General features: G+C 39.3%; 1 protein-coding gene across 14 annotated transcripts in view; it reads right to left on the bottom strand.

Annotated features, from left to right (window-relative positions):
* The window catches only part of FGD4 (FYVE, RhoGEF and PH domain containing 4), a 211,744-nt gene that overhangs the window by 90,617 nt on the left and 101,402 nt on the right, over positions 1–19,725 (bottom strand). The window contains exons 1-2 of one of the 14 annotated variants that reach the window (XM_067009040.1): positions 6,621–6,837; positions 4,917–5,034 (exon numbers count right to left, since the gene is read on the bottom strand). The exons of 12 other annotated variants lie outside the window; for them this stretch is intronic. The gene's annotated coding sequence lies outside the window, so the exon portion shown is untranslated. Of the gene's footprint in view, positions 1–4,916; positions 5,035–6,620; positions 6,838–19,725 lie in introns of those variants that run through there. One more of the 14 variants, XM_067009045.1, reaches the window with a different exon arrangement.

Here is a 19,725-nt window from a genome sequence, read left to right as displayed (position 1 = left end):
CTACTGCATATGTTTTTCGCTAGGTTGGCAGTTAAGTAGTTACAACAGAAATCATATGGCCCACAAACCCTAAAATATTTATCATCTGGCCCTTTACAGGAAAAGGTTTGTAGACCCTGACCTCAATAATCAAGGCAGCAAACCATGGATTAGTACTATAAATGATACAATGTTATCATACTATTATTAGAGCACTATGTTATAATACATTTGTACTTCAATTTTCCAGAATCAATCTTGGCTCTGTCCCCAGCTAGCAATGTGACCTTGGGCAAGGAAAACCCTCTAGGTTTCAGGGAACTCACTGGCAGCATCATAGCACAATTGATATAGCACAGCTGGGGTTACAGACGACTCTGGGATGTATGTGGTAAATTAACAATGTTATAGGGTATAATCTTTAGTTTGTTATTGGTCTAAATCCCACATGCCTAGCATCCTAGTTATTCTTTTGCCTTCCAAACATTTTTCACAAGAATTATCTTCCCCAGCTATCTACTGCATGTGAACAAATAAGCCAACAGGTCATGCTTCTTGGTCAGTGCTGCTCAAACCATGAATCACCTGTGGAGCTTTAAAAAAGAAAACTGGGCTTCCCTGGTGGCACAGTGGTTGGGAGTCCGCCTGCCGATGCAGGGGATACGGGTTCGTGCCCCGGTACGGGAGGATCCCACATGCCGCGGAGCGGCTGGGCCCGTGAGCCATGGCCGCTGAGCCTGCGCGTCCGGAGCCTGTGCCCCGCAACGGGAGAGGCCACAACAGTGAGAGGCCCGCGTAACACACACACACACACAAAAAAAAAGAAAACTGTAATACCTGGGCTGAAACCCAAGCCAATGAAATCACTATCTCTAGGGAGTGGGACCCAGGTATCAGTGTATTTTAAAGCTTCCCAGGGGATTCCAATGTGCAGTTGAGATTGAGAACCACCATTCCTGGTATCCTGGTAACAGGCTTGGATCAAATTAGTTATTTTCAGTAGAAGCTATATAAAATAGATTTCATAATTTTAAGCTGTTAAACTAAAGTTCCACCGAATTTATATCATAAAATGGGGATTCCATGAAGACTCTGAAATTTTAATAGAAATGATTTAGGGTTGCAGCATCAATTGATTCCTGTTTAAGTCATAGCCAATAATTATATGCTGAGCGTGAGGCCCTCTTCAACATCTGGTTGATAAAGATTATCTGATTTTAGAATCTACTACTGAAAAAAAATAGACATCCCCTGGTTTATATGAAAAGCTACTAATTAGGAACCTTGAGAATTCAAAACAGAGATTATTTCTAGCTGATGGAGAGTATAGCAAGCTTTGCTTTCAAAGAGGAAACTTCTGAAAACAATAAAATTAAAAATTGTATTGACTTTATAAACTCTGAAAGAAATAAAAACAGATGTAAGAAATGAACTTGAAGGGCAAAAGATAGTTTTTCTCCTAACAGCTATAGCCAACTCATTTATTCAAGACGTCTGGTTTATAAATTAACCAGAATCTTGGCTTTTCCTCTTCCTTTTACCCACTGCCAAACTATTTTCCATTTATTCACAGTAAATTTATCTGTAGGTCCGGAGACAAGAAGAAAATCAAACTGGCCAAAATGTTTCATAAGGTTTGACAAAGATGTTGTTAAAACCAAATAGAATTGTTTTTCATAATGTCAATCACAGCAACCAAGAATGGACTACTATTTCTCTTCACAAAGGGAAAAATACACCCTTTTCATAAGCAAATCCTTCCTGACCTAGCTCGATTTTCATTAATTTTGTATCTGCTTTTCTGGTTTATTTTTCTGAACTTGATTTCTCTAAACCTGGTTCCCAATGGCCAAAACATTCTAGCTTAACGCTCTCTATAAACTTAAGTTCTATGAGCTTCTGCCTACTTCACATCGCCTACTTAAAATTACTGGCTGGGGCTTCCCTGATGGCGCAGTGGTTGAGAGTCCGCCTGCCGATGCAGGCGACACGGGTTCGTGCCCCGGTCCGGGAAGATCCCACATGCCGCGGAGCGGCTGGGCCCGTGAGCCATCATGGCCGTTGAGCCTGGGCATCTGGAGCCTGTGCTCCTCAGCGGGAGAGGCCACAGCAGTGAGAGGTCTGCATACCACACACACACACACAAAAATTACTGGCTGACTTCTGCTTCTCAGCCTACTTTGTTTTGCAGTTATTGACACTGTTCATTCATTTTTCAAACCTAACTTTGGCTTTATGGTAGTAATGGATAAAATGAACTCTACCAAGTAGGAAAATCTTAGGGCCAGCCAGTCCTTCAACCTGAACTATTTCAAATGCACCAATCCTATCACTGTAGTCCAAGGCCGGGATCATCCAGCCCTGGGAAGAAAAAGGGCTTGGTGACAATCTCTAATCTATCCCAACTCTCCTTTTTATTTTGATACTCTTTTAAGACAAACATTAATATAAATCTCATTTTACTAAAATTTAATATTCAACAGCTTACATAGATATTTGCTTTCCTTACTCATTGCTGTGTAATCAGACCAGCAGGCCTCATATTTTTCCCCTGACTACATTTCTAGACCAGGAGCACAATAGCATTTGTGTTTAGCTTCTAACAGTGTAGGGGATTGTTTCAAGTCATGCAAAACTTAAAAAACAAATACTGATCTAGCTTATCATTTATTTCCTATATATATTTTTTGGCTGACAGAGGAAGGAAGTTAGGAAGAAAAATAATCCAATTTATCAAATATAACCATTTTTCTAATTCTGAATTTTAAAACTGCATTACATAACTCATGTTTAGTTATGTCTAACATGACTGCTCCTACAAAGAAAAAGTTTGTTTTATTCACTGAATGATGAAACCAATCTTATTACTCCCTTGCTTAAAATCCTTTAATGGGACTGCAAGATCTGTAGGAAAAACTCTAATTTCCATACAGGACACTTTACCATCAGACATAAGCCTGTAAATGCTTCATATCTATCTTCTCACAGCCATGCACCCCTAATGCTCTAGCCACATTCTCATCTTGGCAGTTCCTGTAACACATTATACTGTTTTCATGCCCGTATGTTTTTGCATATGTTGGCTCCCTTAGCTCAGTAGGGTATCTTTAAACACGTTAATCTAGTTCCAATGTCACCTTTTTGAGGAAGTTTCCTTGAGTCAAATAAACAGTCAGTTGCTCCTCTTTGTCTGTTCTCCAAACACGCATTTTGTACTTATACTATGACATCTGTCATGCAGTCACTGCTTTTACTGGTTTCCTACCCTTTCAAATCAAGTTTTACAAGAACTGTTAAAGAGGAAACATTTCTAGGTTGTTACATTTTATTCTGTGTCCTTTCTTTTCCTATCATCCTCATAACAGGAGAGTTTCAAAGAATTAAATGTCTTAAACACAGGAGGGGAAAAAAAAGAAAAACAAAAAAGGGAGGGAGTATACCCTTAGACCAGAACAAAATATCTTAAATATTTTCTCTTCATCTTGCCACAATTTTCTCCATGCAAACTATTCCCCAAATTTCTTGGGGTCTCCCACTCCGAAACATATCCCATCTACTTCCTCTCTCAACAGAACCCCGTAATACAAAATCAATTATGGAGCCCTCCACAGGCTGCATTTTCATTACCCATGCCCAGCCCACCCCCAAAACTTTGTCTCAGTTCTTTATAATTGGGATCAACTTGGCCTCTCAGACTTCGTGGACAGATTAGAATGAGCAGGGAGCACATTGAGGCCAGAGAGTTCACAGGGCAGATGCTGGCATCAGGCCAGGCAGGGCCTTGCACGTCACTGAGAGGACACAGGCTTTTCCTCTGAGAGAGATGGGAATACACTGCAAGGTTCTGAACAGAGGAGAGACAATTTCTGTTTTCCATTTTTAAAGGAGCACTCAGGCTGCTGGGTGGAGAACAGACTTCAAGAGGTCAAAGGTGGATAGGAAGGTACTGGAATAATCCAAGGAAAAGTTGAGTGTGAAGTGAACCAGGGTAGTAGCAATGGAGGAATTAAGACATGGTCAGTTTGATATCCTTCAAAGCAGAACTGATTGACAGATTGGATTGGCAGACTGGTAAGAGAAAAAAGATTCAGCAAGACTAGGGTTTTTGGTCGGAGCATAAGAAATAACAGTTGCTATATTATGACATGGAGACGACCAGGCTACAATGGCTTAGTGGTTTTTTTTACGAGGAGAAAGAGAGGTTTTCTCCAGTCCAAGTTTTAATATAACCATCATGTAGAATGACCAGTTTCCATGACTAACATTATTTTTCTTATCAGAGGCACTTTCCTTTGGTCTGCTTCAATATATGACCAACCAACTACAGACCCTGGGTCAATTAGCAGAGGAAAAACCCTTAGAAGGATCTGATCTAAACAGGGATTAACAGGGACTGTGGGAGGGAATAAGTTTGAGAACATATTTAAAGGAGGGTGAAGACCTTTAAAAATATATTTCAGACCAATAAAAATTAGCTTTCTATTTTATATATAAGAAACAGCTCAGGGATTCCCTGGTGGCGCAGTGGTTGAGAATCCAACTGCCAGTGCAGGGGACACGGACGGGTTCGTGCCCCGGTCCGGGAAGATCCCACATGCCGCGGAGCGGCTGGGCCCGTGAGCCATGGCCGCTGAGCCTGCGCGTCCGGAGCCTGTGCTCCTCAACGGGAGAGGCCGCAGCGGTGAGAGGCCCGCGTACCGCAAAAAAAAAAAAAAAAAAAAAAGAAAGAAAGAAAAAAAAAAGAAACAGCACAGAGAGTAAAGATGACTACCAGAGGGTTGATCAGAAAGGTGATCTACCTTTCTGATGGTAGGGATGGATAAGCCTATAAGCACCTAGGTAAAGGCCTTTTTATTTTTTGAATGAATGGTATATTCCAGTGTCTAAGGGATACTGTTCAAGTTTAAATCTTAATCTTGAATTACAATTTAATTTACCTATAGTTTGGATGAGTATCAAATGAAGACCATGTTATCCCTGCAAAGACTGAAGAATACTTCCCATTGAGTCATTCCTCACATTCCGGTTTTCTCTTCAATTTTCATGTGAGTTTGCCTACAAGCATAGGAAAGTTTCTTCAAGTCATAAAAAAAGATAAAATGTTTACAAATAACATGTACACTACAAATTTTCTTGGACAACTTAATAGCAATAAAAATAACCCAGTAGTGTGGGCAGGAGTGCTACATTACTGTCTTTTCGGTTTAAAAACCGTAAAAAGAACTTCTAAAGCCTACATCATTGTGGTGGCCACTCACTATAGGGAGGTGTCCATTAGAGCAGAAAATTCGAGTAGCACTTCTCCCTCCATTTGAGGCTGCCTTTTCAGGAAGCAATACTACTTCTCTCCAATCATCCCTAACTATTTAAAGGTGGAATGAGAAGGGACAGAAGTTGTTCTAGGGAAAGAGAGAACTCACTAACGGAGAGTGAGTTCATCCCTTTTGCAGCTTTTTAAAACAGTTTCATATTTAGAGTGTGATGGTAAACCACACAACACACGAACCTTGGGGAGATCACACAAACCTTGAACTTGGAACCCCTGCAAAGGAACTGAGGCTTCTTCCTGGATAATGGAGGGAGCCACGGCAGACATGGGCTGGGCTACTCAATCTCCAGCAACTACTGGCACCTGGGAACAGAGCCAGTCAAGGCTGTCTAGCTGCGGGAGGGAGCCTCAGCTTCCCAGCTGCAGTACTGTGACGGGCCCCGCCCCTGGGCTTCCAAGCTCAGTGCAGCTCCCATCCCCCCCTCCGCTGCCCCCCAGGCGAAAAGAAGGAAACAGTGACACCACAAGGAAGAGAATCTTGGTAACTATGAAGACTTGCCTGTTCTAAGGTTCAGTTCATTTTATTTAATTAACAGTGTAGACAGCAGGGAGACATTCCTCAGGAAGGTTAATATCCATGGACGAACAATGGGAAAAGAGCATCACAAAATGTACCCATTTCAGTTAAAAAAAAAAAAATTTTAGCAGAAATTTCCTGTCACATGATTACATTTCTACCACACAGTATTTCATGCCTCTTTGAAAGAATCAACTTCTCATTAATACACTCTCTAGAATATTGGAGGAAAAAAACGGTGTCTTAACACCACCAAGAACAACAAAAAATCCATGCCTGTCTCTACGATGTTATCTTATATTGAAAAACAAGTAATATTCACTCTTCTGAACTTTGCTGAAACAAGAAGCCTGGGACGGTGGGGATGTGTGTGTGTGTTTGGCTTGAACAGAACAGTATTCCATGCAGCAGTACTAGAAAAGGATTAGTGGTAAACATTTCTTAGCTTTGTTCACACCAGAAATGGAAGAAAAAACTTTTGCTTTCTTTGTCTGTATTCTCCCGTCAGGGACTAACTTTTCAAACTTCTAATGTTATTAAGAATGAGTCAGAGAATCAGAACTATTAAATTTGTATTTCGCTAAACCCAGAAACAGCCTCCTGGAAGAGGCAGAAACCATGAACACACTACATATTTTAACATTAGAGTTGAAAAATAATGGGAACCTTATTCTTAAAACCAAACTCTGCAACTTTCATGTCCCTCAGCATGTTGTTATAAATTGACCCACAGAAACCGGGTGAAAAAAACAAAACAAAAATGAGAAAGATATACCAGAAAATGAAACTACTTACCTTGATCAGTGGACATGATTTCACACATACTGATAATTAGTCTACTCTGGTTTGATGAGAAAATATTTAAAAGTTCATGAGATAAAATCTCACTCCTGGCTCTAAAGCCTCTCACAGCTTGGAGACCCACAGGTTAGCCGGGAGCTCTGATGGTGCACTGCTTACTTCAGGACCTTCTTAGACCCTAACTGCTCAAAGACAACCTCATGCATAATATGCCACACCTCCCCAGAGGAGGGCTGCTGTGAGACCAACTTTATGAGGATGGAGAGAAAATAAACAACAACGGAGGCCCATGGAAGCAACAAATGCACTAGAAATACATTTGGGAATAGGACAGTTTATAAACTAATTCCTTAATGATTAGTAATGCTCTAAAAAAGCCAACATGAAAACAGTTTGTTTCCACTTGAACTGGGTCCATCCTCTGGACCAAAGAGGTTACAGATTCAAGATTCACAGGCTTAAGATGTTAAAACATCATTTTAAATTATCTCAAATGCTTTTCGTGCCACTTAATACTTTCCATTTTAGCATAGTTCATTGATCTTAGTGCAGAGTGAATAAATACTACTCATAAATTTCCTAAAGAAGTTTTATGTTATTTCAGAGCATTGTTTACAATCACAATGAAGTAATGGGCTATAGACAACACGCTCACAGTTGAAAGTAGCCTCTCCGAACCCCTCCTCAGTGTGTCCAGATGCAGTGGTTCTCACATACCAGATCATCTGGACAGCGTTTTAAAACACACACTGCCTGCTCCCATCCCAGGCAGTTGAATTCAACATCCCAATCTGTGATACAACCCCAGAAACTGCACTTCTCACAAGCTCCCAGGTGATGCTGACACTGCGGGTCTGGGACTGCACTTCAGGGACCACTCAAGATACAGTATGAGGGACTATGTATTATACATTCAGATAAGACACAGGAACATCATCTGCTTATCAGGAAATGGACTTATCACCTTAATTCTTAATAAAATAAATTTGCATACTAGGCATGAATAGATTTTAATCTAAAAAGAATAGACAATTAGAACATGTAGAAAAGGAGTCAAAGAAAGATAAGAAACCTGAATTGTCCTTTATGTCCGACAGGAACTCCACCAGTGTTTAAAATTCACTGTGACAGGAAAACTATTTAAATTTGATTCCAAAGACCACTTAGCCTTGGCAAATTTCAGTACCAAAAAAAGTAGAATGTTTCCCTGTCATAAAAATGCACAAATTCTGTGCTTCCTGAATTTTCATAGCAATGTTTAAATTGTAATCTCAGGTTTGGTTTCCAAACAAATACCTTTTCCTTTTTTTTTTTTTAACATCTTTATTAGAGTATAATTGCTTAACATTGTTGTTTTAGTTGCTGCTGTATACCAAAGTGAATCAGCTACACGAAAACATATATCCCCAAATCCTCTCCCTCTTGCATCTCCCTCCCACCCTCCCTATCCCACCCCTCTAGGTGGTCACAAAGCACCGAGCTGATCTCCCTGTGCTCTGCGGCTGCTTCCCACTAGCTATCTATTTTACATTTGCTAGTGTATATATGTCCATGCCACTCTCTCACTTCGTCCCAGCTTACCCTTCTCCCTCCCCGTGTCCTCAAGTCCATTCTTTACCTCTGCGTCATTATTCCTGTCCTGCCCCTAGGTTCTTCAGAACCATTTTTTTTTTTAAGATTCCATATATATGGGTTAGCATACGGTATTTCTTTTTCTCTTTCTGACTTACTTCACTCTGTATGACAGACTCTAGGTCCATCCACCTCACTACAAATAACTCAATTTTGTTTATTTTTATGGCTGAGTAATATTCCATTGTATATATGTGCCACATCTTCTTTATCCATCCATCTCTCGATGGACACTTAGGCTGCTTCCATGTACTGGCTATTGTAAATAGTGCTGTAATGAACACTGTGGTACATATCTCTCTCTCTCTCTCTTTTTTTTTTTTTGCAGTACATGGGCCTCTAACCATTGTGGCCTCTCCCTTTGTGGAGCACAGGCTCCGGACACGCAGGCTCAGCGGCCATGGCTCACAGGCCCAGCTGCTCCGCGGCATGTGGGATCTTCCTGGACTGGGGCACGAACCCGTGTCCCCTGAATCGGCAGGCGGACTCTCAACCACTGTGCCACCAGGGAAGCCCATGACTCTTTTTGAATGATGGTTTTCTCAGGGTATATGCCCAGTAGTGGGATTGCTGTGTCATATCGTAGTTCTATTTTTAGTATTTTAAGGAACCTCCCTACTGTTCCCCATAGTGACTGTATCAATTTACATTCCCACCAACAGTGCAAGAGGGTTCCCTTTTCTCCATACCATCTCCAGCATTTATTGTTTGTAGATTTTTTGATGACAGCCATTCTGACCAGTGTGATGTCATACCTCATTGTAGTTTTGATTTGCATTTCTCTAATGATTAGTGATGTTGAACATCCTTTCATGTATTTGTTGGCAATCTGTATATCTTCTTTGGAGAAATGTTTATTTAGGTCTTCTGCCCATTTTGGGGTTGGGTTTTTCATTCTTTTGATATTGAGCTGCTTGTATATTTTGGAGATAAATCCTTTGTCAGTTGCTTCGTTTGCAAATATTTTCTGCCATTCTGAGGGTTGTCTTCTCGCCTTATTTATGGTTGCCTTTGCTGTGCAAAAGCTCTGAAGTTTCATTAGGACGCATTTGTTTATTTTTGTTTTTATTTCCATTTCTCTAGGAGGTGAGTGAAAAGGATCTTGCTCTGATTCATGTCATAGAGTGTTTCGCCTATGTTTTCCTCTAAGAGTTTTATTGAGGTAGAGACCTCTACATGTAGAGACCTACATTTAGGTCTTTAATCCATTTTGAGTTTATTTTTGTATACAGTGTTAGGGAGTATTCTAATTTCATTCTTTTACATGTAGCTGTCCATTCTTTCCAACACCACTTATTGAAGAGGCTCTCTTCTCCATTGTATATTCTTGCTTCCTTTATCAAAGATAAGATGATCATATGTGTGTGGGTTTATCTCTGGGCTTTCTACTCTGTTCCACTGATCCATATTTCTGTTTTGGTGCCAGTACCACATGTCTTGAGTACTGTAGCTTTGTAGTATACTCTGAAGTCAGGGAGCCTGATTCCTCCAGCTCTGTTTTTCTTTCTCAAGATTGCTTTGGCTATTTGGAGTCTTTTATGTTTCCATACAAATTGTGAAATTTTTTGTTCTGGTTCTGTGAAAAATGACATTGGTAGTTTGATAGGGATTGCATTGAATCTGTAGATTCCTCTGGGTAGTATAGTCATTTTCACAACGTTTATTATTCCAATAGAAGAACATGGTATATCTCTCCATCTATTTGTATCATCTTTAATTTCTTTCATCAGTGTCTTATAGTTTTCTGCATACAGATCTTTTCTCTCCTTAGGTAGGCTTATTCCTAGGCATTTTATTCTTTTTGTTGCAGTGGTAAATGGGAGTGTTTCCTTAATTTCTCTTTCAGATTTTTCATCATTAGTGTATAGGAATGTGAGAGATTTCTGTGCATTAATTTTGTATCCTGCTACCTTACCAAATTCATTGATTAGTTCCAGTAGTTTACCTGTAGCATCTTTAGGATTCTCTATATATAGTATCATGTCATCTGCAAACAGTGAGTTTTTCTTCTTTTCCGATTTGGATTCCTTTTATTTCTTTTTCTTCTCTGACTGCTGTGGCTAAAACTTCCAAAACTACATTGCATAATAGTGGTGACAGTAGGCAACTTTGTCTTGTTCCTGATCTTAGTGGAAATGGTTTCATTTTTTTCACCATTGAGAATGATTTTGGTTGTGGGTTTGTCATACATGGCCTTTATTATATTGAGGTAAGTTCCCTCTACGCCTAGTTTCTGGAGGGTTTTTATCATAAATGAGTGTAAAAAGCTTTTTCTGCATCTATGAGATTATATGGTTTTTATCCTTCAATTTGTTAATGTAGTGTATCACATCAATTGTTTTGTGTATACTGAAGAATCCTTGCATTCCTGGGATAAACCCCACATGATCCTTTTAATGTGCTGTTGGATTCTGTTTGCTAGTATTTTGTTGAGGATTTTTGCATCTATTTTCATCAGTGATATGGGCCTGTAGTTTTCTTTTTTTGTAACATCTTTGTCTGGTTTTGATATCAGGGTGATGGTGGCCTCGTAGAATGAGTTTGGGAGTGTTCCTCCCTCTGGTATATTTTGGAAGAGTTTGAGAAGGATAGGTGTTAGCTCGTCTCTAAAAGTTTGATAGAATTCGCCTGTGAAGCCATCTGGTCCTGGGCTTTTGTTTGTTGGAAGATTTTTAATCACAGTCTCAATCTCAGTGCTTGTGATTGGTCTGTTTATATTTTCTATTTCTTCCTAGTTCAGTCTTGGAAGGCTGTGCTGTTCTAAGAATTTGTCCATTTCTTCCAGGTTGTCCATTTTATTGTCACATAGTTCCCTGTAGTAATCTCTCATGATCCTTTGTATTTCTGCAGTGTCAGTTGTTACTTCTTTTACATTTCTATTTCTGTTGATTTGAGTTTCTCCCTTTTTTTGATGAGTCTGGCTAAGTGGTTTATCATTTTTGTTTACCCTCTCAAAGAACCAGCTTTTAGTTTTCTTGATCTTTGCTATTGTTTCCTTCATTGCTTTTTCATTTATTTCTGATCTGATCTTTATGATTTCTTTCCTTCTGCTAACTTTGGGAGTTTTTTGTTCTTCTTTCTCTAATTGCTTTAGGTGTAAGGTTAGGTTGTTTATTTGAGATTCTTCTTGTTTCTTGAGGTAGAGTTGTATTACTATACACTTCCCTCTTGGAACTGCTTTTGCTGCATCCCACAGGTTTTTGGCCATCGTGTTTTCACTGTCATTTGTTTGTAGGTATTTTTTGATTTCCTCTTTTATTTCTTCAGTGATCTCTTGGTTACTTTGTAGCATAGTATTTAGCCTCCATGTGTTTGAATTTTTATCAGTTTTCTTCCTGTAATTGATATCTAGTCTCATAGCATTGTGGTTGGAAAATATACTTGATATGATTTTCAATTTTCTTAAATTTACCAAGGCTTCATTTGTGACCCAAGATATGATCTATCCTGGAGAATGTTTCATGAGCACTTGAAAGGAAAGTGTATTGTTGCTTTTGGATGGAATGTCCTATAAACATCAATTAAGTTCATCTTGTTTAATGTATCATTTAAAGCTCTGTTTCCTTAATTATTTTCATTTTGGATGATCTGTGCACCAGTGAAATTGGGGTGTTAAATCCCTTACTATTATTGTGTTATTGTCGATTTCCCCTTCTATGTGTATTAGCAATTTGCCTTATGTACTGAGGTGCTCCTATGTTGGATGCATAAATATTTACAATTGTCATATCTTCTTCTTGGATTGATCCCTTGATCATTATGTAGTGTCCTTCTTTGTCTCTTGTAATAGTCTTTATTTTAAAGTCTATTGTGTCTGATATGAGAATTGCTACTCCAGCTTTCTTTTGATTTCCATTTGCACAGAATATGTTTTTCCATCCCCTCACTTTCAGTCTGTATGTGTCCCTAGGTCTGAAGTATGTCTCTTGTAGACAGCATATATATATATATATAGGTCTTGTTTTCATATCTATTTAGCCAGTTTATGTCTTTCGATTGGAACATTTAATCCATTTACATTTAAGGTAATTATCGATATGTATGTTCCTATTACCATTTTCTTAATTGTTTTGGGTTTGTTATTGTAGGTCTTTTCCTTCTCTTGTGTTTCCTGCCTAGAGAAGTTCCTTTAGCATTTGTTGTAAAGCTGGTTTGGTGGTACTGAATTCTCTTAGCTTTTGCTTATCTGTAAAGGCTTTAATTTCTCCGTCGAATCTGAATGAGATCCTTGCTGGGTAGAGTAATCTTGGTTGTAGGATTTTCCCTTTCATTACTTTAAATATGTCCCGCCACTCCCATGTGGCTTGCAGAGTTTCTGCTGAAAGATCAGCTGTTAACCTCATGGGGATTCCCTTGTATGTCATTTGTTGCTTTTCCCTTGCTGCTTTTAATTTTTTTCTTTGTTTTTAATTTTTGATAGTTTCATTAATATGTGTCTCGGCATGTTTCTCCTTGGATTTATCCTGTATGGGACTCTCTGTGCTTCCTGGACTTGACTATTTCCTTTCCCATATTAGGCAAGTTTTCAACTATAATGTCTTCAAATATTTTCTCAGTCCCTTTCTTTTTCTCTTCTTCGTCTGGGACCCCTATAATTCGAACGTTGGTGCATTTAATGTTGTCCCAGAGGTCTCTGAGACGGTCCTCAGTTCTTTTCATTCTTTTTTCTTTATTCTGCTCTGCAGTAGTTATTTGCACTATTTTATCTTCCAGGTCACTTATCTGTTCTTCTGCCTCAGTTATTGTGCTATTGATTCCTTCTAGAGAGTTTGTAATTTCATTTATTGTGTTGTTCATCATTGTTTGTTTGCTCTTTAGTTCTCCTAGGTCCTTGTTAAACGTTTCTTGTATTTCCTCCATTCTATTTCCAAGATTTTGGATCATCTTTACTATCATTATTATGAATTCTTTTTCAGGCAGATTATTTCCTCTTCATTTGTTTGGTCTAGTGAGTTTTTACCTTGTTCCTTCATCTGCTGCATATTTCTCTGTCTTCTCATTTTGCTTAACTTACTGTGTTTGGGGTCTTCTTTTCATAGGCTGCAGGTTCGTAGTTCCCGTTGCTTTTGGTGTCTGCCCCCAGTGGATAAAGTCGGTTCACTGGGTTGTGTAGGTTTCCTCGGGAAGAGGACTGGTACCTGTGTTCTGGTGGATAAGGCTGAATCTTGTCTTTCTGGTGGGCAGGATTGCATCCTGTGGTGTGTTTTGGGGTACCTGGAACTTAGTATGATTTTAGGTAGCCTCTCTGCTAATGGGTGGAGCTGTGGTGCTGTCTTGCTAGTTGTTTGGCATGGGCTGTCCAGCACTGGAGCTTGCTGGTCATTTTGTGTCCCTGGGTCTTAGCGTTGAGATGGAGATCTCTGCGAGAGCTCTTGCCAACTGATATTACGTGGGGCCAGGAAGTCTCTGGTGGCCCAATGTCCTGAACTTGGCTCTCCCACCTGAGGCTCAGGCCAGACACCTGGCTGGAGCACCAAGACCCTGTCAGCCACACAGCATCTTGACCGCTAAGAAAGCTGCTCACTGGACGTACCACCACAGTGGGGATCTGAGGGGCTCGCTGGGAACAGGAAATGATGCCACTGCTCAGCCTCAGGCACGTGAGGGATGACCTGGATGCCCCAGGGGCACCATCTAGGGCTGGGCAAGAAGAGCTCCCGCACCAAGGGACACCCCCCCCTTTCTTTTTTTTTATAGCTAACATTTACTTTGTGCTAGGTGCTCTGATAAGCACTTTCCATGCAGCATTTCTTTAAATCCTCACTGTGAGGTAATAATTTATCACTATATTACAGAAGAAAACACTTTCCTGCAAAAGGAATAAATAATACAGGTAAGATAAAGAATAATAATTACCATTTTGTACAAAAGAAAACCAGGTTTAAGATGTTAAAAATCTTGGCCAGTAAAACAAGTAAAATGATAACCTTTAAGAAATTCAATTCTCTTTTGCACAATAAATTAAGATATAATGGAATCCACATTTGAATCTATATAGTGAAAACCAAACTATGATTTGCAGCTAGAAAGTGATAATTAAAATGAGAAATAAAATATCATTGACTCTCATTGTTCACTGTCGATAATCTGAAATTATATTCGGAATCTACCACAAAATCGTGACTAAATTTAATAAGCTACCCAATAGGAGCCATGGCACTTTCTTATAAAGTTAAACAAGAACTTCCATGTGACCCAGCAATGACACTCCTAGGTACTTACCCAAATGAAGTGAATGCTTACATTCACACAAAAAGCTGTACATAAATGTTTACAGAGGCTTTATTCATAGTTATCAAACGCTAGAAAATACCCAAATGACTTTCAATCAGTGAATGGATAAGCAAACTGGTAAATCCACACAATGGCATAACACTCAAGAAATGAACTAAGGACACTTGCATGTGCATTAGAAGGAAGCCACCGTAAAAGGCTACATATATAAGATTCCATATGACATTCTGAAAAAGGCGAGCACACAGGGACAGAAAATAGATGCCAGGTTGCAGGGGGCTGGAAGAACTGACTGATTACAAAAGGGTACGACAGAATTTTCAAAGGTCATGGGACTGTTTCTTATCTGCATTGTTGTTGTGGTTATATAACTGTATGCATTGTCAATACTCAGAATTGTACCCTGAAGAGGGTGAATTTTACTGTATCCCTTAATTTTAAAAAAATAATGATTTTTGGTACAACTACCACCTTTCTTGTAATCAATAGTAGAGATAATCTCTGGTTCATTGTATCTGTTTCCTGTGATTTTTAAAAAAATACTGAAAAATTGAAAAGTGACTTAATTAGCTCCCCACATAAAGTCCATTTGTGAACAATGAAGTCTATGATAGTGTATTTAAAAGCATCTTTCAAATTAATGTTTAGATAATTTAGTTAATTAGATCATTTGTCATAGACATCAGTCCCGAAAAATACCTGAAATCCATGCTAGCCAACTCAGTTATTCACAAAATACCCTGTGCACTGAAGACTTAATGGGCTCTTTCCCTGCTGTTAGGCTTGTCCTCCTTGTAGAGAGGTTATTTCTTTACAAATTGTGTTGAGTGAGTAAGGAACATAGAAAGTTCTGCCAAACATTCACATGGTATTTCATAATTACCTGCTTTTTCATTATATTAAACTTAGTTTACTTTTTATTAAAGGCTACCTGTATTATTTTCAATAGCTTACCATTTCTAATGGAAATGATCTAAAACAAAAATTTCACCATGTAACCTGTGCTTCCTGAATTAAAATTTATTAATTTATAATGCTAAGGGGTGGGGGAGAGACTGAGTTGGACTGCCCCAGGTTTTTTTTTTTTTTTTTTTGGGGGGGGGGTCAAGCCACGTGGCATGTGGGATCTTAGTTCCCTGACCAGGGGTCAAACCCATGCCCTCTGCAGTGGAAGTGCAGAGTCTTAACCACTGGACCACCAGGGAAGTCCCTGCCCCAGCGTTTTTATTTAAAGGTACCTAGCACATCATCTATCATATAATTGAAAACTTCCATGTATTGATACCAATGGCAATGTTGGCTTAAATAATTATTTACTAATAAATATATTTTGTCAGTATAATAACAGGACAATTATACCAAGTGAATATTCAAACAGAACAAGGAGTAGGAAAAACTAACTGAAGTACTTCTGACTTTCAGTTATCACACCTAAGGAGTAAAATCCTCAGACTGATTCTCCAATGATATTTAACCAGGGGGCAGTCTCCATTTTCACAGAATGAAATCTGAATCTTAACCCATTTTGCACACTTTAGTATTCTAATAATAATCTAATAAAACCAAACAATTTGGTATTAAACTGATTTCCTCAGTGGCTTGAAAAAGCCACATTTTAATTTAAAAATCCAATCAAATGATGTATAATTTCCATGTTGTATTTCTGTGAGTCTTAATGAAGTAAGGCCTATAAATTCTTGAATACATGCCAGGTAAGTCGTGTTTCTTTTTTCTTTTTTCTTAAAATTTTTGGCCACACCATGCAGCATGTGGGATCTTAGTTCCCCAACCAGGGATCGAACCTGTGCCCCCTGCATTGGAAGCACGGAATCTTAACCACTGGACCAGCAGGGAAGTCCCTAAATCTGTTTCTTGAATATTTTGCTCCAAACTATTTTTATACAAATCTTCAAAGCAAGCCTATTATCCCTGAATCTCTATTCTTTAAAAAAATTATTTTTTAATTTAACATATGTTAAATGTTAAAGTTTGACATATGTTAATGTTTTATATTAATTCTTTGGTTAAATGTTCAGTTAAAGTCTCAACCACACAGTACCGTTAAAGTAGACAGTGACCCCAAACCAGGGTTTCCAGATGGATGACAACACAATCCTAGATTAAACTGTTGCCCATTCTGGGTTTTAACTCAATTCTATTACTCTTCTACTTTGGAAGCCCATGATGAGAAACTATACATGTTTTTAATGACATGTGGATCGGGATAGTTTGTGTGTATATATATATATATATATATATATATATATATATATATATATATATATATATATTTTGTATGCAGGCCTCTCACTGCTGTGGCCCCTCCCGTTGCGGAGCACACGCTCCGGACGCGCAAGCTCAGCGGCCATGGCTCACGGGCCCAGCCGCTCCGCGGCGTGTGGGATCCTCCCGGACCGGGGCACGAACCCGTGTCCCCTGCATCGGCAGGCGGACTCTCAACCACTGCGCCACCAGGAAAGCCCTCCTACATTAAACTCTTGAATGAACCCATTCTTAGCTCTCACATCAGCTTCATTAAAGAACATACACAAAGCACTTAGTATCACGCTCGGCACTTATAACAGGTGTTCATTTCTCTGCTTTGTTCAATCCCACCCTATCCTTCAGCCTCACCCATCTCACAACAGAAACACTCTTTACAAATGCTCTAGCAGTTTAGTGTCCTTTACATGCATCTCTTTCATCTATACCTACCATGGCAATGTCCACCTGTAGGGATCTAGCACTGTTGTTGCCATGTACTGCAAACAAAATACGATTGCAACTCTTAAATGGGTTTAGAATTTCAGTTGGGAATGACAAAAAAATTCTAGAGATGAATAGTGGCGATGGTGGTAAAACAACGTGAATGTACTGATGCCAGAGAACTGTACACCTAAAAATGGCTTAAATGGTACAATTTATGTTACGTGTATTTTACATATACATATATGCTCTGCCTCAATCTATTTGTTCATGCTTATGAATTCCCTATCATAGACTCTCTACTGCTTGTACTGTTCCTTTGCATGCTTTCCTTTCTTCAGTATCTACCCTGGACAATCAATTCACTCGAGGGCTGCAACTCCTCTACTTCGCAGAAGATTCTAAAACATCTACTTCCAGTACCAACCTCTCTTAAACCACCTCCTTCCCTGGAGAAGGGAAATGTGAACTTTATCTTGAGGGATAAGTAAGATTTCATTAGGCAGCAGAGGGAGGGAAAGGACCTTATTTCGGGCTCTGAAGTGAGGAACTCTGTAGCAGATTCGCAAACTTCGTTGTGGCGTGCAGAGCTGTTCCTCACTCGCTGGCTGATACCCTCAATGGCTGCTTACTACGTTGAGAATGAAATCCAAATTCCTTCTAAGGCCTAAAGGCACTGTCCCTTGCTTACCTTTCTAGTCTCATCTCTTGCCACCTTGCTTTCAAAATATGTTCCCAAACCATGTTCCCTCTATCAATCATGGGTTTTGAGAAGGAAGTCAAGAAAAATGTTTTCTTTTCATAAATTTCCACAGGAACTTTGAAATAGCCATGCAGCTTCCAGAAAAGGCTCCTCTGAGGCTTTAAGAAAATAAAACTTAGGCTTTGCCCTTGCCAGGTCAGATAAAGGGTAAATAAAGTACAGCCAGTTACTTGCTACTAACTTGGGAGAAAAAAGGGAGGGCTTTCATTTTTCTTTTTTTGATCAGCTGCCTTATCCAGATTTCTTTTAAGTACTGTCTTCCTTTCCCCAAGGCCCTAAAGCACAGCTTACTGGTATAAGGGCAGCTGCTTAGGCCTTTGGTGTTGGCCCAAATATTCGTAAAGGACCAACTCAGAATGGAAAGAAAAGATAAATATAACTCTAAATATAACCAGCACCATCCCATTTTTTGCAAATCATCCACTCTACTTATTTCTTCTCTTTTATCCCACAGATAATATGGCACAATTAAACATGTAGTTTCATTTCTGATGCATTCTCAGAAGTACAGTATTACAGGAATAAAGAAAATTCCAAAGAAAGAAAGATAGAAAGAATATTAGCTGACCTAGAGTTCAATAAGCTTTTAGATAATTTTTCTAAATTACTGTCTTTGTGATAGGAAAGAAGATCAAGGGTAAAAAGGGAACTAATTTTTTTTTAATTAAAAAAAATTTTCTTAGGGCTTCCCTGGTGGCGCAGTGGTTGAGAATCCGCCTGCGGATGCAGGGGACACGGGTTTGTGCCCCAGTCCGGGAAGATCCCACATGCCGTGGAGCGGCTGGGCCCGTGAACCATGGCCGCTGAGCCTGCGTGTCCGGAACCTGTGCTCTGCAAAGGGAGAGGCTACAGCAGTGAGAGGCCTGCGTACCACCAAAAAAAAAAAAAAAAAAAAAACAAAAAAAAACAACAAAAAAAATTTTCTTAAAGCCCATTTCCATCATATGGGCCTTAACTGACGAACTGGTACTTGATAAATTATAAAGGTACTTGTTTGAAGTTTTCAAATTATTATCCTAGCAATCTATATATTGTGAACTTTACAATTGTGACCTTTACAAATAATGCTGAAACAGATTTTCAATATTACACTAAGGATTATAAAATATCCATATAATTTTTTTTTTTTTTGGGGGGGGGCTGTGTTGGGTCTTTGTTGATACGCGCCAGCTTTCTCTAGTTGGGGCGAGCAGGGGCGACTCTTCGTTGCGTTGCGCTGGCTTCTCATTGCGTTGGCTTCTCTTGTTGCGAAGCACGGGCTGTAGGCGCACAGGCTTCAGTAGTTGTGGCACATGAGCTCAACACTTGTGGCTCGCAGGCCCTAGAGCACAGGCTCAGTAGCTGTGGTGCACGGGCTTAGCTGCTCTGCGGCATGTGGGATCTTCCCGGACCAGGGCTCGAACCCATGTCCCCTGCACTGGCAGGTGGATTCTTAACCACTGTGCCACCAGGGAAGTCCCCATATAGTCTTTTAGACACAATACTTTAGTTTGAGCATTACTCACGAGTAGAACTCAAGATAAATTACCTTATATTGGTCAACAGCTCACCGTCCATGAGGTATGGCATATTTTTATCCTCTACACAAGGTAACAAAGACAAATGTATTTAGCATCTAGGCAGATAACTCAAATGGGTAAACATACAGGTTTAAAACAGTATGAAATTAGTTATTTGGCAAATAGAGAATGATTTTTTTTAATTTAAATTTTAAATCAAACAAAAAAAACCCTTGTGTGAGTCAAAGAAAACTTTGAGCCATCA

The sequence above is a fragment of the Kogia breviceps genome, chromosome 12 (genome assembly GCF_026419965.1).
Source record: "Kogia breviceps isolate mKogBre1 chromosome 12, mKogBre1 haplotype 1, whole genome shotgun sequence".
Taxonomy (NCBI): Eukaryota; Metazoa; Chordata; class Mammalia; order Artiodactyla; family Physeteridae; genus Kogia; species Kogia breviceps.
The sequence above is the reverse complement of the archived record's forward strand: the minus strand, read 5'-3'. Positions and strand labels throughout refer to the sequence as shown.